At 42.3% G+C, this 16,928-nt stretch overlaps 1 protein-coding gene across 10 annotated transcripts in view; it reads left to right on the plus strand.

The window, feature by feature from the left end:
• Window positions 1-16,928, plus strand: part of RBM20 (RNA binding motif protein 20) — a 155,771-nt gene that overhangs the window by 19,233 nt on the left and 119,610 nt on the right. The window lies entirely within an intron of this gene.

Here is a 16,928-nt window from a genome sequence, read left to right on the forward strand (position 1 = left end):
CAGCACTCAAGCCCTGACTGCTGCATGTGGGAGGTGGAAGCAGCTGGGCCCCGAGAGGGAAGTGAAGCACGGAGCCTGGCTCCCCCTCCCCTGCAGTGGCACGGCTGGAGTGGAGGTTTGGGGAGGCAGGTGCAGGCTCCCTGCCCTTCTGACCTCCCTCTAGGGTCTCCGCAGCCTAGCGGGCAGGACCCAGTGCGACGGGGCGGAGTGGGGAAGCTCGGGGCGGAGTGGGGAAGCTCGTTGCTGCTGGGAGATCTGCTCTGCTGTGGGGAGGCATCCCTGCCCGCCCACCCACAGCAAAGGGGCACAACTCTGCACTGCTCCTTAGTAACAGTTGTAGTACTATTGCACTCCATAGCAGCAATAATAACTGTCTGACTTCACATCTGAAAACAAGCACTACAGAATTTATAATGTTTTACTTGATCCGCTGTTGTGCTATTGTACCAATATCTCAGTAGTGCGTTAGAAAGAAGCATAGTCGTAACATTTCACATGTTTGATAGACCTCTTCAAAATGTCTCTAAAAACAGTTTGGAAACCTTTCGCTTTGAATGGTGTGATTTGTTTCTGGTGCTGCCCAATGTCTATTAAGCACGTTTCAGACCCTTATAGAGCACAGTCAATGTGCCAAATCACATTCTTGTTGTTACATCACTTGTGATTCTTCTTCTCTTTTTCTGTTTTAAGAAACCAAAAGTTAGCAGAACGTACTCTCTCCTAAAAAAACTTTGTTGTTTGTTTATTTTCTGAGAATTTTATATATGTGTGTGTGTGTGTGTGTGTGTGTGTGTGTGTGTGTATATATATATATAAAAAATTCTTTGAATATAGTAAGATCCTATTTTATCCTTAGCCATGAGTCATAGATATAAGATGTCAACACCTACAGTTAGGAACACTTGCTTTGTAAATTATTGCCTTATTTTGCCAGTGCATCTGGTCTAGAGCGATGTCTGCTTGTCAGAAATTTGCTCATAAAGGAATTAAAATACAGTGTTTCCAAGTCTTGCAACTGTATTTATTACCAGTCCTGCTGTGTTGCTTACGTGGATTCAGGTACTTAAGGAAGGATTTCAGCTCTCCAATTTCAATTGTTGGAGGGGAGGGGTTACAGTATTTTCTCATATACAACACACTCCCAAATAAGATATACACCTTGTTTTTGAAGGGCAGAATGAAGAAAAAAAGATCTTTCCTGGAAGATACTGGTAAGACCTGAATAGCTGCTTCTCCAGCAGGCTTGTTTTTCGGGGGTAAGCGATGGTGTCCACAGTCAGCAGGTCAGGAGGAGCACCATGTGCAGCACTCCAGAGTTGCTTTTGCTTTCCTGTGGCAGATGCAGAAACTGCTTTTACTACATTTCCTTGCTTCTAGTGTGCACCCCAATTTCTAGCAGTGTAATTTTAGGGAAAAAATGTATTTTGCATATGAGAAAATAAGTCCCTGTTCCACCTGGTTGTGGATAAACCCTGAGGACTCAAAATCTAGAAGACAAAACCTCAATATTTTACTATTAAAAAAAACCCCTCATCATTTTTAAGCCTAAGTCAAAGCTTTTGAATGCTTAAAGTTGCTTCACTGGGTCATCCAGGGACCAGACTGTGGCAGTTTGAATTGGTGAAACTTCAGAAGCCAGAGTGGGATGTTAAACATTTGAAGAGGATTTCCATTACATTGCTGTGTGAAATCAATTTTTAAAAATACTTTTGAAAATTAATTCACCATGAAGGAAGTGTCCTTCTGAGAAATGCTCCATGCAATGCTCTGCACACCTGCTAAGGTGCTGTCATCAGGACTGGATGGGCAGGTGCACAAGGGGCTTGGCTCAGACTCCAAATGCACCAGCACATAATCAACAGGGTGTAGTCTGAAGGAGTAAACTTGGATCTTTATTATACAGATTTAGTGGCCTCAAGGTCCTGTTTTGGGGAAGAAGGCCAGTGGCAGCTAAGGGAGGGAAATAAGTACGGGGGGCCAAGTAGGCTGCTGAAGTTTCTTTGCCAGCTTAAACCTACTACCCTCCAAAAAATCCTTTGTATTATTCAGAACAACAGGGTTGTAAATATTAATAGGTTGTGAAGCCAAGCACTCCCTTACTGTTTCTCCCATCTTGTTTCTCATGTTCTTTCTGATTGTTGGCATGACCCCTTGATGCAACTGGTGTTAAAATAGATTGCTGTCTGCTTTTTGGTAGAGAGACTGTCCCTTACTACGTGTATGTGCAGTACCTAGCACAGTGGGGGCCTTGCTTTTAACCTGCTACAGAGTTAAAAAAAACCCAATACATATACTAATATGTCAAACCTCATTTAATAGGGCTTCCAGCATGAAGGCAAAAGATCTTACCCACATTCATTCGCCTAACAGTGCTCTGTGTAAAAGATGTTTCCTTGCGTTTCAGGTTAGCGCTACTTTACTTTGTGGAGTTAAACCCACACAGTTTTGCCTTGCCATTTCTATAACTGAAAGTCCCATGAAATTAGAGTTGGTAGCAGTGTTCCAAGGCTGAGTCCTTGATTGGCAAGTTTTAGCTCTGAGCAAATTTTCACAGCTGATCCATAAATCCCTGATGGACCATTAACTGCTTTGGAGTAACACTGGCAGGCACCACGATAATAATTGTAGTTTAAGTTGGTTATATTTAGCTTTTTTCTATTCTTAATTGGAAATCTAATTTGGCTGACCACTGCTAGAGAGAATTCATTACAAATGTACCACTAAGTTATCTTTAAATCTGAATTTTAAGTTGGAAGTTGGTAACCAACTAGAGAAGTGATTTATTGTTACCCATATTGAGTTGTGGTGGACAAGGCCAAACAATGTTTCCTTCTATATTCCTTCTATTTTAATGTTTCCTCCTGTTTTAATATAGACAAAAATAAATTAGTTCAGAATACATTCTTACTGGCTGTGTCTCTCTTTGAATCTCTTTTTCTGCTAAAACAGCAGCTAAAACAGCAACTCTTACATAAATAAATAAGTTCAGTTTTGGATATGAATGCAATCTGGAAAGAAATATTTAAACTATGCATCGAGTGGGCAGATGGGCAGAAAGAAGAAAAATACTGTCTATGCTGACCTTGTAATTCAGATTTTAAACAATCTGAACTAATTCATAAATAAAACCATCATTGATTGGTAGATTCCTATGAAAAAGTTTATTTTAATAGGATCTGAAATTATGTCAACATGGGCCCTGCTACAGTGTAAATAATTGTAAGTGTGTGGTGCAAAAAGGATGAATAACCAAGGATGACCGGTTGGGGAGGAGCACAAATAAATCAGTTTAAACAGGTTCCTTGCAAGATTAACGTCTTTGATATAAGATATAAGCATCCAACACATAAACAATAATATAAGTAGTCAATATTAATTTTTGCTTTTAAGGGATTTTGCACTTAATTTTTTGTAATACCTTAAGTAGAAGTTGTCACTTGTGACGTGAATGTGATGCTATTGATGCCTCAGCCAGTTATATCAGACACTTAAACTAAATAAATGCTAAGAGTGGTACAGTGAAAGGTGACTGAACTAATTATATTTGTGTGGACTATGTTGAAACACCATGCTTTGGGATGAAAAAAGATAAAACTGTTAATTTTTTAATGGGGAAATGGTTTCCAGAAGGCTAGAGATCATGTAAATTTGTGTAGAAATGAGATTGAATTGTAGTAAATAGAATAGCTAAAAATGCAAAAAGTCTTAAAATCAGAAAAGACTGGTGTTAAACAATTATATGGATACAAGCAAGTACACCGAGTGAACCTAGGAAGAAATGTAAATAAGAGTACCCTTCCTCCTCCGTTATGGTCGAAGGAATAGGATATAGGCATTCTGGGCCAGATGGCAAACTCTTTACTATATTGGCGAGAGTTACTCACTGAGATAATGGATTACTTACGTGAATGACAGTGCTTGTTCGTTATCTGCCCACCTGTGTGAGTAAAGGGAGCTTCATTATGTATAATTAAATGACCACACTGGGGCAACATTTTTAAACTCATACAAGCTGTCCCACTTCACCCAGTGCTTATGTGAGTAGAGAGTTTACTGAATTGGACTTTGTATTAGCTCCTAGGTTAAAAAACAAATAAACTGATAGGAAAAAAATGAATCTTTATTTTGGCGATTTATCTTGTACTTAAAGAACGGGGGAAGGCTTTCAGGGGGATTGATGAGGGGAGTTAAGAGGAGACTTCGTTGTTGCACAGTTAATCCATGCTCTGTCAGCTTTTGGCCCTAATTTCCCTACTGTCCACACAGAAATCTTTTTCCCCAGAAGATGCTTTAAAACGTGGGTATCCTACTTGGTTAGATTTATAGGCCTGAACTGCACCTTCACTAGGACTTGGCAGTTAGGGCAAAATCAGTTGAGGTCTGTAAAGCCTCGAAAACCTTTCCCACACTTTCCCCCAAGGTCAGAAAAGTTCTTTCATTGGCATAATGACTGGGAGCAAATCCAAGCGCATCTAAACCATGGTATATGTCAGCAGATGTACACGCCGGTGAGTGCAGGAACAGGAGAGAATGTGGTCATGTGGGTCAGGCATTGCTGCAGGGATTCTAGAGTAACGTGGATGCTCAGACTTGGTGCCAGTTATTCAATCCAACTGTACAGTGAAGATCTGGGCAGAAAATGAGCTCACCTTCTTTTTATAGTTTTGGGAAACACTTGGGTATCAGACAGATATTAAATCAACTCAGTTTTTTTTTTCCTTTATGTAATTCTTGTTGGCCTAGCTGGCTCACCTGTTTTCTTTTCCATCTGGAATAGGGACAGAAGTTGCACATAAATCTGTATAAGCGATCGGCAGGGATCCAGGTTTTCCGTTTCCCATGGATAAAACCTAGTAAAACGCAGATTTATCAATTTAGCAGAGAAACCCACAGATTTTGGAGTTTTGCAACAAGCCCGCTGTAGGCTGGCAGAGTTCCAGCCTGCAGGGGCTGGGGGGAGCGGGAGGAGGGTGGTCAGGCAGGGGGTGCCATGTGGCCCCAGGCAGCCTGGAGAGCAGCTCCTGCAGGTAAGTGTCTGGGGAGAGGAAAATTGAGGTCCCTATAGGGAGGGAGGGAGTTGGGCTGAGGCTGCTGTCCATCCGGGCAGTGTGTAGGTCTTGGGGCCCAGGGCTGCAATGCATGGCTTCAGGGCCCTGGTGGGGAGTGGGACAGGGCTGTGAGTGGCTCATCTGGGGCTCAGAGGGGGGCTGGCTCCCCGCCATTGCACACACTTCTGGGGGGCAGGCGGGACCTGTGACCCCCAGATCTGTGCGTGTGATGGGGTAGAGGTGGGTGTGCGCTGCCTGCTGTGGGCTTGGGCTCCTCACCCTGCTGCCCTCCCCTGAGGCCTCCACAGCCAGGTGGGTGTGACCCAGCATGGCAGGGCAGAGCGGGGCCGCCCAGGAAAGCTGCTTGCTGCTGTGATCTCCGTGCTACCTTGGCAATTCATCCCCTGTGCGTGTGGGGGAAGCGGCGCGGGGTTGTGCCCCTCACTACTTCTGTGTGCAGAGGATGCCTCAACAGGGCAGTACAGAGCTCACAGCGGCAAGAAGCTTTCCTGCAGCAGGGAGGGCGCCGGGCTGTGCTCTGCTGTAGCAGCTGCCGCCACATCCTGCTGGGGGCAGGGGGCTGTGGACATGGGTCCCATGCCCCATAGCTGGCAGCCGGGGGCCTCTCCTGCAGGGCTGGGGGAGCAGGGGCTGTGGGTGGGGAAGTGAAGGGTACCAGCAGGGCTGGAGGGACTGTGTGTGGGGAATGAGGGGCACCAACAGGGCTGTGGGAGGGGAAGTGAGGGGTACTGGGGGGGCTGTGGGAGGCTTTTCATTTTAATCACAGATTTGGGGGTTTTTGTCAGAGAATTTGCAGTTATTTATCAGGGAAAACCAGGATCCCTGGTGATCAGAAACCAGTTCAGATCAACTTGGATAAATATAGTAACAGACTTAACTAATTTAGATTAAATTGGTTTATTAAACTTCTGTCCCAGATCCTCTCTAGATTCAAGTTAGAATCACAGTCCCCTAGCATCCCCCGCAGACCCTCCCCTCTCAGGGTGGACAGGTTAGCCTTTGCCCACGTTGTCTGCTTCAGCTGAGCGGGGAGGCATGCTCTAGCGTCCCCAGGCTGCTGGCATGTGGCTGCATTTCCAGAGTCAAAATGAATGTCTGTTCCATTGCTTATCAGTTCAATCTGTGCAGCTTAGACTAACCTGCAAAGACTGAATTGATAGATTTAGCGTCAGGTTTTTTGACTGTCTGTACTTAGCCCAATTGTTTAAAATTAAAATTAAACTAAACCCTGTCAAGAATAAAACAGAGAGGGCTAGTAGTCTTGGAGTGATGTTATAGCCATGATGGTCTAGGAAATATGAGAAAACTGTTTTGGGTGCCCCCCCCCCCCCCCCCCACACACACACACACACCCACTCTCCTTCATTGGAAGACTAATAAAATTCTCACTATGTAAATGATGAGTGAGGCTATCTGCAATAAGTAAAATGAATTCCCTTCCTATTTCTTAAGTGAAATATTTGCAAGCGATGGAAACATGCTGTCTCGGCTCACAACCATGTGCCTGTATCATGCATCATTAGTTGATTGGACTGTTGGTGTTGTCTGTTCCTCAAGCCTTTGAGTGTATTGACGAACAGTTTTCTTTCCAAACATACCAGATTTTTGTATACGTGCATCAGTTAGAAATTACAAGATACATAATTCAGTGATACAGTGAAAAAAACTGCTCTTGCAATAAACATTTAGCCTTTCTAGCAGCTTCAGATTTCCAAGTGTCCTTTGATGCCTGTATGCCTTTGAGAGCATGAGTGGCCCAAGAAAGTCAGCAAGAACCGTTTTTTGATCCACAGCCCAGAGTTCACATATTTATCTGGGTCTGCATCCATCTATTTATAGAACATACCGCATTTCCCTCGCATAAAATACGAAGAGCACTTTGCTGAGAAAAAACCTGCTGCGCCTTTCTGTCTTTGGGACCAGCTCATCACCCAGCTAAAATTAAAAAGTGAAGTCAGGCAGTTCTTGCTCTCTATTTTTAAACTGCTTTAGCATATGAATGTGAGTGTGAAATCTTTCTTTAGGACTCTGCTAACTCAATTATCCACTTATTCAAAACATTCCCTCATCAGATTACAGAACTATAACTGCATTAATATATCCTGTGGGTTCTCTAGAAAAGAACAGGATTTTCTGTAGCTGTATGTTGTTTGTCTGATTGGTTTTTATGCCCAGCTACTAGTTACATAATCATGTTTTAGTCCTAATTAGAGGCATCACAGAAGGTCATTAAAGATGTCTCAAGAAATTCTGGTGAATGGAAATGGAAGAGATTAGTTGTTCAATTTCTCATCTGCTAGCGGGCATTACAACTAGAGTTGTAACATTTTCCCAAACACACTTTTTCGAGTAAAAATTGCAGTTAGTTTTGAGAGAACTTTTTTTGAGATCAGTAACTGACATTGGAAATGAAATTTTTGTTTGGATTTGAATGGACTTTTTTGAGCAACTCCAAAAAAAAATTTTCTACTTTTGTGGAGTTTTGTTTTTCTCCTTTCTCAATTATTCGTTGGTTTCCTAAAAGGAATAGAATTAAATATTTTTAAGATTAATTTTCTTTCCTGCTGCTTTTTTCAGCTCTAAAACTTTTCAAAACAAAAGCTTTGTATGGGTCACAAGTAAAAGGAATAAACAAATGCTAACTTTACTATTCTGACACTTAAAAAATGATGTTAACTTAAGAAAAATTGAAGAGTGGCAAAGTTAGTGTCATTTTTCCAGGGATTGTAGCTTGTCTAAATTTGCAGATGTTTTGAAAAAGAGAATAGAAAAGAGGAAAAAATAGGGAAACACAGACAATCAAATTGTCTATTTTGGATATTTATTTCAATTGGCGCTAAACAAAATATAGGAAAATGAATATTCAAAGTTTTGTTTGCTGAGAAATGAAATGAAAATTTCAACTGTAAAACTGTGTGAAAATGTAAGTGTCCAATTTGAAAAAATCAAACAATATTTTTCCCTGCAAAAAAAATTTAGAAAATATTTCTGAAATAATTTGGAAAACTTTTCACGTGCAACATTGCAAGTCACTCTGTTTAGACTTATTATGAGGTCTGCTATCTTTAAATATGGGTATTTTTGACCAGTAGCTGCCATCAAAATGAATAGGAAACCTCTGAGTTTACATAGAGCAAAATGATTTCTCCCCATATTCTTGGTAGGTGTGTTACCTAATTTACAGTCTAGTTTGTGATGTAATATCCAGTCTGTTCCAACACCTATTGAATCAGCTTGAATCTTGAATCAGGTTCATAGTGGACATCTTTCCTCCTTCAAATCTCTTGTCTGCACAATGCTTATAAGACACTATCCAATTAACAGGGTGGATTTGATTTCCGTCAAATAGATTTAAAATCACGTTCTAAGTTACAATTTAAATCACTGGTAAGGAAGCCGCGATTTAATCATTGTTTTCTACTAAAAGTGCATTCTTGTGGTTTGATATCCTTTATTCATTTAACTTCCTCAAACTTTTCACTTTTAGAGAAAGGTAAGGGCTTGACTGTGTGTACGCAAACTTGCAGAGACAAGAGGGCTGAGGGGTAGGTAATCAGGTCTGTTCTCTCATCTCTATATGCTGCTGTTACAAGGATGTTATCTCTGGAGACCCAAATCCACAGTCTGAGAACTGAAATTACGTGTCACACAGATGCTTAATGGGATCTTCTAGACTGAGCACTAAGTCCCATTGGGTAGAGTGGTTTTCTTTAATCTTTACTAATCTATAGAGGAGCCTCTGGGAGCTCCATAAGATTGGGCCCCTAATATAGTTCATGGCCTGTTGTGACCTATTTGTAAAACTTTTCTAAAAAGGTGACATGAATATATTGTCTCAAATAGTATATAATTAGAAGTTATAATCTCTATTCCATGAAGATATTTTTGATCTTTAATGTATCTTAAATTAAAATTATGTTTACATAGGTTTATTTTTAAAAAAAATCTTAAAAAAATACAATTAAAAAATCTGATTAAAAAATCCGATTTAAAAACAATCATTGATTTTTATCTATCCCGCCAGTTCATGATAGCTTGAGAACTAGCCTGGCGGTGATTAATTGCACCTCTGAAGAAACTGTACATATTAATTTCCTATCACCCACTTTCATCAAGTCTTTCAGCTCCTTGGACACTTTTTGGGGCATGGACTACGCCAGGGGGTGGGCAAAATGCAGCCTGTGGGCCAGATGCGGCCCACCAGGCCATTCTGTCCGACCTGCAGGGCCCCTAAAAGATTTAGAAAATTCATATTTATGTGCCCTTGGCTCCAAGCCTATCATGTGGCCCTCGATAGCTTGTCAAAACTCAGTAAGTCGACCTCCTCCTGAAATAATTGCCTGCCCCTGGACTATGCTTTGTATTCAGATAGAATCTAGTACATTGAGACTAAAATACTGATTTAGGAACCCTTGTATTTTGATTATTTATGTATGGGATAGTATCATACTTTGTTGCATACAATATGCCATGGAATATAATATGCACTTTGTTACTGAAAGACAGAATGAAGAAGAATGATTTTTCCAGAGTTATGGCTGCATAGAGCAGGAACAGAGGCTAATCTTCAGCTAACTCACCCTCCCTTTTCTTGCTTAACTAAAGCTGAAAAACTAGCTGTTTTTGAAGACTGGTCTCCATAGGTGAGTCGATTTTGAAAAGTGCAAAAGACTTTCCAGGACCGTGAAATAGGAGACAAGACGAGGAACAGCTAGTAGATGGCAAGATTATCCTAGGAAAGGTTACCTTGATTCATGGAACATCAAGATGATTAAAAGGAGATACCATCTTTAATACCCGTTGAGTGAAGAAGCATGAGCTATGGGTAGTAATACTGCAGCTGCTGCAGTGTGAAGCAGGACTCAAAGCAGGGTGCTTCTATCCCAGGCAGAAAATCAGTTTCCCCCTTTAATACACACGCCTCAGTTTCGGGTGGTTGACTGGCTGAGATGATGATAGTCTTAGTTAAGAATCTTTTCTTTAGATTCGTTTGCCCACTGCTGATGTTCACGTAGTTGCCAAGGCACTCTGGGTGATTTTGCTTTAATGCTATTCTGATGTGGTGCAGAAACGTAGGTTTTGAAGGTTGTATTGTATCCCAACGCTCCTGGAAGGTGTGTTAGTAGGGATGAACAGGCCTACCTTGGAGGTAAGAGTAATTGGGTCCTGAGAGCATTTTCTTTTGGGCTGGAAGTGCTGAGTGTCGGCGATGCAGGTTCTTCTGTCTCTCTTTGGAAATATGGCATGCTATATACTTGCATGACATCTTTCTTCACATCTCTTTCTCTCCTGCTCATCAGAAATACCCAAGATTTCCTGAACTTGGGTGTTAGATGGTAGCACATTTTTATTGCTGATGAGAATTATGTTGCTATTTGTGGTGATAAACATCAGTATAGTTGGATAGCTAGACAGTGATATTAAGTAACACAAACCTGGAGCCTCGTCTTTTTGACACATCTACCCATGCTAACGTTGTGCCATTAATGTGCTAACCCATGCCATTAATGCGTGACAAGCAACCCCTCCTCCCCACTCCCACCCTTCTTCAGAAAGCTCTTGGAAAACCATCTGTCCTGTGAATTGTTCAAGTTGTAACGGCCGCTGCTTTCCTATCACCTATTCATCCTGTGCTGCTTGATTCTGTGCTTTCCCTTTTTCTGGCTTGAAATGGTAAATTTCTCAGCACAAAGATATGCGTGGCACATTCGCATCTTGTCACAGAATGTATGCACTTTTCCCACAAACAGCTTCATTCTTTCATGAATAAAAGTTTCATTTTCAGACTTCAATCTGGACAGTGAGATTACTTGAGCAGCAGGTTTTTTCACCCTGGTATTTATGCCCACCAGCTTTCCAACTGTTGGCTGTGGCCCAGACTAATTAAACGTTACTTCGCTGGATTATTAACAAAATGCTACTTGACGGTGAATGGAATGAACTTTCCTTTGTAACATGCACATTGCAAAAGAACGTGAGTTTTGTGAGTTCTCCATCTTGATTTCTCCATGAAACACAGGCCCTTTGTGACCACGGAAGCAGTGCAACGTGGATATTACGTGCATTTGAGAGCTCCCCAGTTCTCTACTTCCACCCGTCAGAAGACCACACGATTCATGCTTTTCAGCGACAGTTGGCAAGAAGAGCAGCAGCGTGACCCAGCACCCCAAGAAGCGTTAAGCCTGAGTTAGGCAGCTCAGTAGTGGAGTGAAGTGATATCCTTAAATCATACTCCCCCTGGGGAATTTGCTCACCACAAATATTGTCTTTTGTAACTTGTTCTGTGTAAGATAGAGAGAACTCTTATGTTTTCATTAACAGGAGAGATGCAGTCAAAATGTGAATGCTAAATTACAACGTAAAGCTTGGGCAGCTATACATTTGCTAACGCAATTCTACTTAATAAGCATAAGCTGATTATTTTTATCAGTTGTCTTTTAAAATTAATCGGTTGATGCTCACAGTATATATAACCAATAACTTGCGTGAGTGTGTCCAGTTCATTCAGCAAGTGGAAAGCGAATAGTGCGATTATAGTGAAGAGAATAATGGGCATTTATAAACAATCAATTAAATTAATTTCTTCGGCTATCCAAATGAAGTGTTTTGTGGTTACCACCATCTGTTTTAAATACCTTACTGGCTTTAGCTTGTAATACAAAAGATGCTTTAAATTCTCTAATGTCACTTTTGAGAGAGAATTGGATTAAATTACCAGAGAGCTAGAAACCATAGCTCCCTTTTAACAGCTTGAAAATTTTACGCATTTATTCAAATGCCGTACAATTTTACATGCACAGATTCATTACCCAAATTAAATGATTAAATGATAAAAATCCTTCTGACCTTTTCTTCATTCTGTTGGCAGAAGGTATGCAAGTATTATAAAACGCTGGTGTTTTATACTTCCCTTCAAAGTCAAAGCTGTATGATGTACTTAATTTGTTACTTTTGGATCTAGGAATTTTAGCCTGTACAATCTGTTTGGAACTTAATATTGGCCATGGGTCTACGAATTCTCTCTCTCAGTAACAGGCTCCCTGGTGTAGAGCTTAGGCAAATCGTGGTTAAGAAACTCTACAGCTGTCTTCAATAAGAGGTGAAGAGGGGCAGCTGGATTTCAACAAAGTGCTGAAGTCAGGAGACCTTCATTCTGTTTTTGGAGATGACAACATTTCACTACTTTTTTAAAGCACTTTGAGAGTATAGGCTAACATTGAACGTATGGAAGCTAATACTGGGAGTTTCCCCTGGGTTGCTAGAAATTCATATTATAGTATGATGTTTAATGCCATTCTCTGCTCCCAAAAATGGTGCCGCATCCCATTTTATTTCAGTCACAGTAATGTAGCTCAGAATAATTTACATTGTTCAGTTTGTGCAATCAAAATGGGGCCTATGCCATTTCCTCATGGGATTAATAGTTCTGCTCCCTTCCATTCATTTGCATTGGGATTTTGTCAGAGATTAATTTTTTCAAGATACATTTGCTGTGGTCCCAGTGGCTGATTTAAACATCTGAGCTGTGTAATTATTTTTCTTCAAAAACTAATGTGAAACTTCAAATGGATCTCACTAAAGAATGGAGGTCTTAGCATTATTTTCAAAGTGTAATTATTAAAATTGAGTTTGGTTCAATACAAAAATGCACAAAAAAGAAACGGTGAAAGAAAAAAATTACACACTTTCCAAAACTTTAAAATTGTATCGATAAGCAGCAACTACACCAGGGGTGTCCAACCTTTTTGAATGTGGGGCCAGATCACAAACTTTTTATCACCCAGTGGGCCAGCAAGCAATACTCACAGGAAGTGACATCACATCAGGAAGAGATGTCACGTCACCTTTGACACCAATGAAGTTGCAGGAAGTGACAATGAAATGGGTCTGCTCTGCACGGAAACTTACCCCGTGCCTCCGTCCGCCCCAGCGCGGCCCCGAGGCGCCCCCAGCTCCACACAGGAACTTACCCCATACCTCCGTCCGCCCCGGCCAGCCCCAAGGTGCCCCCAGCTCCATGCGGGAACTTACCTCATGCCTCCGTCCACCATACATTCGGGCAGGGCGTGGGCCATGCTGCAGCTCCGCCGGCCACATGCCGGGGGCAAGGGGCAGGGCCCGTTCCCAGCTCGTCCAATCAGGCGTGGCTGGGGCAGCCCCACTCCGTGCAGCCCTCGGGGCAGCTGCGGCAGGATCCAGCTCACTGATAAGCTGGGCCCTGTGGGGGTAAGCAGCTCCCCTCTCCTCGCTGCCAGCTGGGGCCCGCAGGCTGGCTCTGCCCACCTTGCTGCTGCCCCACCGCCGCGGATCTACTCTCCTCTGCGGCAGGTCCACGCCCCCCCGCTCCGCGGCAGTGGTGCTGCCACCGCCGTGGGCCAGATAAAATGGCTTGGTGGGCCGCATGGCGGCCTGCAGGCCGTATGTTGGACAAGCCTGAACTACATCCATTTAAGTCAGTGGAAGGTTCCTATTAAATTAATTAGTATAGTCTGTTAGAGATTTGAAGTTTGAATTAACATTGGTCTCCCACCCTAGAAAAATACATACCTTTTCTTTCTGTACAGAAGTGATTAAACCATGTGTAATCTTAAATTGACCTTATTTTATTAACAACCTATTTTTTTTAGGAAAAATGACACCTATTACTATGCAACAGAATAAAAAAAAATTTGTACAACTTTTTAATTATTAGCATTTGTAAAAATAATATACTGTAGATGTTTCAGTATAGTAAGACTGGATTGTGTTAAGTATGGTTTAAACAGGGACTGTGGTTTCTTACCCATTACCTAGATTAGCTTTTGAGACTCCTTTGTTCCTAGGGGTTCTTTACCTGCTGCCTCTTCCAGCACTGTCCTCCCACATTTTACCTTTGTACTCAAACCAATGTCTCCATTTTATACACTGGTCTGTGCATGTCCTTTTACAGCATCTAATAAAGCAAGCTCCAGTTCATGAAAGCTTATGCTAAAATAGACAGGCTCCTATAGACGTGCAGGGAGTCAGCTCCAATGCGCTGTAAGTCCAGTGCGTCAGAGCAGACTCAATTAATCAAGTCTGCTGGAGCATGGAAATTGGCACGGTTCGGCAGCCTCCAGTGTAACGTGCATCAGTGTCCCCGCACTGAGAAATGGTAGTGGGGTGCTTTGACCTTAAAGCTGGTTTCCGCCGCCATTTTTCAGCAGGGGGGCACTGCACACTTTCAATTAGGATGGCGCTCTAATTAAGACACCCCAGTCCCCTGCCTCTCAGAGCATGTCTATAAATGCCCTTAGTCTATAAGGTTCAAAATACCTTCCTTCTGCTTAACTTCAGACTAACACAGCTATCTAGGTCTCTCAGTATAGCAAGAACCAGTGATGAAAGAACCAAAGATAATGAGTGACAGCTCCATGAAATATAGTATTAGTTAAATTATGCAGTGTCAATGAAATAAAGTAAAGAGTACCATACTAATATTGTGTTAATAAATGGAAGATGTATAGTCATTGTAATTTAATCAACATAGGTTATTTCAGAAAAAGCATTTGCAATATTTAAGTATTATTATTCACAAATGTTCCAAGCTGATATGACTATTCCTTTGTTTTCTCTAAAATAATTAAAATGGTGATATCCTTCCAAATACCCTGCATTGATTTAAATAGGGGTTTGTGTTAGGTTAGAAATTCTTTTACGACCTTTGGCTGATCTTTGGTTCAAAGCATGAGGTTTAAGATGTCAAGTAATTACATTAATGTGCTCTTTCTATGTGCTTCCCAGATCCTGTCTCATGCTTCGGCTGTCCTGTCAGTTTGGAGCTGAGATTATAGCAAGTGCTTTGGACGGTTAGAGGAGTGTGCTGATGAGTGATTTATTTATTTATTTATTTATTTATTTAAAGCAATGTGGATGTATGACATCCTTGGCATCAGTTATAGGTTATTTGGTTTGTGCACTGAATTGTGCTGCAAGGTTAAATTTAATGAACTTTCATTACATTTATAAAAATAATTAGCAAAACTTTTTGATTAGTAATCGTAGAAGCAGCATTATTAACACTAACATTTTAAACCAATGTGTCATAGAACACATAGGCTAAGTCCAGAGAGTCAAAAAGCCCGAGACTGAGTTGATTCAGTCTTTGCAGATTTGTTTAAGTGGCATAGATTGAATCAATAATGAACAGAACGGACCTTTACTTTTGAGTTGGGAAAGGCAGGCGAAGGCCTGCACTGGCTCAGACCAAGAGACATGGGGTGCTAGAATATGCCTCCCAGCCTGCCGGCCATTGCTGGGCCATCCCCGACTTACTGGCTGTCACGTACCTCCAGCCCCCTGCTGTCCCCCTGTAGCAGAGAAACAGTCCCTTATCCCAGCTGGCCCTGAGCTGGGTGTCTGCACACACGGGGGGGAGCCCTAGGCCTCTGAAGGGTTTACTCTGGCCAGCCTGAGATCTCCCTGAGCTGTGATCTGCCCAGCTGTGGGGGAGAAGGCGAGAGTAATTTCAGCCCCCACTTCCCACTGCCATGCCAGGCCAGTGTAAGTCACTGATGCACAGCAGGAAGGGAGAAAAGAGTCCCTGCTCCTAGGGCCAGCCCCTGAGTCCTGGTCTGCCCAGCTGTGGGGGGCAGGTGCTTCCCCCTCTGCGTGGCTGGGATGGTGGGTCACTGACACGGGGGGCGGGAGGGGGGAATGAAGCCCCGCCTTTGCTCTTGGTTTCCCAAGCTGGGCTCTTCCCAGCTGACATTGGCACGGTCCTGGCGGGGTTCCCCTGTCCATGCCCAGCTGGGCTGGCTCCACAGAAAGAAGAATCAGTCCCTGCTCCCTGACACAAGCCCCCTGGGCTGCCTGCAGCATCCTCCTGACTGCTGCTGGTGCCAGGCTGTGGAGGGAGGCAGACAAGGTTCCTTGGGTGAATTTGATATCTTTTATTAGACCAACCCAAATAGTTGGAGAATAGTTATTAAGCAAGCTTTCGAGTTCAAAAACCCTTCGTCAGGCTAAGGAAGTCTCAGGCTCTGGAGGGATGCACTGGGTGGTCGGGGGCTTGCACCTGGTGGTCGTGGCGGCGACAGAAACACTCCATAAAGGGCAGGATCATGTGCGACAAACTTCTGTTACAGGTTTAAACCAGTATCGAATCACTTGAACTGGTTTACGTGTAACTACTGTCCCTAGACATGGTGTTACTTTAATGCTAGCACCAGGTCACAAACTGTTTCCCAGAACCATTTTACTTGATCTTTGTATTTGTTTTTTTGAGTTTCCTTTTACTGTTTTTTGTGGGTTTGTGTATTTAACATGAGTCCAGTTCTTTACTTCTAGGTTTTCCTCTACTGTGCTTATAGGTAAACCAGCCTTTGGCATTTGAGTCAAAACTTCAAGTGGCAAGCGGGAGGCGAACCAGCCAATTTTTTTCCAGTAAATAGTAAATCCACAAAAAATGCAGTTTTAACCAGGGAGGAGTAGGGAGAGAAATCAAAATTGTTCACAGATTTCAGTCATCTCATCCAAACTTTCATTATGGATCAGAAACAAAGAGCCTGGACTCTGCATTGGAAAGCAGGCAATTTGATAGGTGAAGAGGACTTTACAAATCAGCACTATTAGCTGCTGGGTTGCCTGCTGCCATATTTTTCATTAGCAGAACCTGGGGTATTTGATTCAGTTCACTCAGCCTTAAGTGTAGCTCCAATTAATTGTAGTTACAGTTGAAGTTGTAATATTCTCAGTATGTTCCCTGCCATATTGTCTTACCCAGTCCGTAACTTAGATCGTCATCTCTTTGGGAGGCAGGAACCCTCTACTTCTGAGTTTGCTGTAATGAAGTAACAATCTTGTAGATACCATAACAACAAGATACGGCCAACGTGGGGA

This window comes from Alligator sinensis, unplaced genomic scaffold, assembly GCF_000455745.1.
Source record: "Alligator sinensis unplaced genomic scaffold, ASM45574v1 scaffold559_2, whole genome shotgun sequence".
Taxonomy (NCBI): domain Eukaryota; kingdom Metazoa; phylum Chordata; order Crocodylia; family Alligatoridae; genus Alligator; species Alligator sinensis.